Here is a 2,748-nt window from a genome sequence, read left to right as displayed (position 1 = left end):
GGGAATTGAACTCAGGACCTCTGAAAGAGCAGTCAGTGCTCTTAACCTCTGAGCCATCTCTCCAGCTTTTGTTTGTTTGTTTTAAAGCAAACAGGAGCTGGGGAAACAGCTCAGCAGTGTGACACACTTGACCAACCTGTAAAAGGTTCTGGGTCCCATCCCAGCCCTGCAAAACTAAGAACAACAAAGGGCCCGTCTTAAATATCCAAATGAAGCCTGGTTAATACTGAGAGGGGAGAGGCACTGAGTCTACTATTTCCCAAGGGCACCAGTGGGAAGGCAGCATTCATTTAGATGTGGAAATTTTGGTGTAATGTAAAAACTAGTGGCCTTACATTGTAGACATCTAGGATGGTTTTGAAATATAGAAGCAGCAGGGCCTGGCAGAACAGGTCTGTAATCAAAGCTACTCAGGAGCTTTGGCCAAATCCTGGTTTAGTGTGGTCTGCAAGTTTTTGTTTAAAAAGTCAAAGGCAGAATAGTATTTCATGACATGTGAAAATTATAGTAATCCCAAATTTCAGTGTGACTACGTAATATTTTACTGGAGCACAGCCACGCTCCTTTATTTACACAGTTCCGTGGTCCCTTGTGCAAAGTGACAAGTGTCAAGTGGTTGTAACAGAAACTGTATGGCTCTCGAAGCCTAAAATATCCACGGTCTGGCCCTTCACCAGGAGTGTCTCCTAACTCTGCTCCCAAGCACTGCTTTTTAGGCCCTTAATATCTTTAGGATGGGTGTATATCATCCTGGCTTTTCTAGAAACAGAAGCCTTAAACCAGAGGACCTATTCCACAGAGGGGGCTTACTCTTCTCTCACACAAAAGAAGTATGGTGCACTTGCTTCAGCAGCGCATGTATTAAAATGGGAACAATACAGAGAAAATTAGCATGGCCCCTGTGCAAGGAAGACACGCAAAAGAAGTATGGCTGAGGATGGTGGTACATGCCTTGGATCCCAGCACTTGGGAAGCAGGCAGAGGCATGAAGATCTCTGAGTTTGATACCAATTTGGTCTACATATGGCGTTCCAGGAAACTCTATCCTTAAAAAAGAAGGAGGAGGAGGAGGAGGAGGAGGAGGAGGAGGAGGAGGAGGAGGAGGAGGAAGAGGAGGAGGGAAGGAAAGAAAGAAGGAAGGAAGGAAGGAAGGAAGGAAGGGGAGGAAGGAAGAAAGGAACAAATGTGGATGAGCTAGGGAGCTGACTTCCTTGGGAAAGTTGTTGCTGGTCAAGCGTAAGGACCTTAGTTCAGATCCACAGAGCCCACGTAAGAAGCCAGTGGCATCAGTGCACCCGAAGTCCCAGGTGGACCTCTGGGGTGGGCTGGCCAACCGGTCTGGTCAAATTGGTGAGTTCCAGGTTCAGTGAGAGATCCGATCTCAGAGCATAAAGTGTAGGTGGCTCACAGGTAGAAATACTTGCCATGCAAGCCTGATGCCCTGAATTTGATCTCACAATGAAAAAAAAAAGTGTATTGGACAGCGCATGCCTGTCATCACTGTACTGAGGAGGCAGAGATAGGCAGAACTCTGGGGCTTGCTGCCAGCCAGCCTAGTCTATTTGGCGAACTCCAGGCCAGTAAGAGACACTATCAAACAAAAAACAAACAAACAAACAAACAAACAAATGGTCAACATCCTAGGTTTTCATTTAGCCTCCACACACTCACACAATCAAAAAGGAAAAAAAGAAAAAAGAAGAAACTAGTTTACGGTGGGATGCCTATGTATTTATTTAGATTTCCACCTAAATAAAACCAGGGTTCCATTAGGAAGGCAGAGAAAGACAGTAGGTGGGAGTTAGGAAGCCAGCTGTCCACACCCTGAGAACAAGGAGACGTCCGTAGCCTTTCCACTGCACATTGTGCAGTAGTTTATAGGTGGAGTTTTTTGTTGGGACTCTCAGTCTGTTCTGTCCCTCCAGCCACTCCCAAATAACCATACAGAGACTTATTACTATTAAAAAGGCTCAGCCAATGGCTTGGGCTTGTTACTGACTTAGCTCTTGCCACTTAAATTAACCCATATTTCTTATCTACCCTCTGCCATGTGGCGGTACCTTCTTTCAGCACGGCATGTTCATCTCCTGCTTCATCTTCATCTCGCTCGTGACTCCCCAGACTCTGCCCTTCTTCTTCCCAGAGTCCTCCTAGTCCAGCTCTCCCACACAATCTCTTCCTGCCCAGCCACAGGCCAGTAGGTTCTTTATTAACCAATGAGAGTAATACATATTTACAGTGTACAAAGACTGTTCCACAGCAGTAGTTTCCTTTAAACACAGGAGCTCTGTCAAGTACCATTTTCCCTTTTCCAGCATAGGTCTCCATTTAGCTTCTTCAGGTCTAGCTCTTGACAAAGCAGATTTGATGTAGAGTGAGGCCTGAGGCTTCACAGCTTCACTGTGGAACCATGAGGAAATTGGAATTCAGAGAGTGCCAGCAGCACACGACCTCACGCTGGTTTCCGGTAGAAGTGGCAGAACTCAGGCCCAGAGCTCCAGCCCTAGGTCTGTCTGCTTCCCTCTCACATACAATACCAAAACAACCCGTTTGGACGGCAATATTCACTTTTGTGGGGAATAGAACCACTATTGGTGAAACTATTAAGGCCACTCCACGTAGTTAAAAGGGAGGTTTATTTTGTGGGGTAACTCACAAGTGAAGGGAAAGGGAAAGGGTCTGGTGGTGTTCTCTGGAGAACTGGGCTCAGTCTACCTCCAGCGTCCAGGGTCCAGGAACCAAGAGAGC

The 2,748-nt window shown here is 46.5% G+C and overlaps 1 non-coding gene across 1 annotated transcript; it reads left to right on the top strand.

The window, feature by feature from the left end:
• The first annotated feature begins 837 nt into the window (after window positions 1–837).
• On the top strand, window positions 838–945 carry LOC131907517 (U6 spliceosomal RNA). Its single transcript, XR_009378425.1, has one exon. It is a non-coding gene; the product is annotated as a U6 spliceosomal RNA (small nuclear RNA).
• The last annotated feature ends 1,803 nt before the right edge of the window (window positions 946–2,748 follow it).

This window comes from Peromyscus eremicus, chromosome 3 (assembly GCF_949786415.1).
Source record: "Peromyscus eremicus chromosome 3, PerEre_H2_v1, whole genome shotgun sequence".
Classification (NCBI taxonomy): Eukaryota; Metazoa; Chordata; class Mammalia; order Rodentia; family Cricetidae; genus Peromyscus; species Peromyscus eremicus.
Note: the sequence above shows the minus strand (reverse complement) of the source record. Positions and strands in the feature narration are given on the sequence as shown.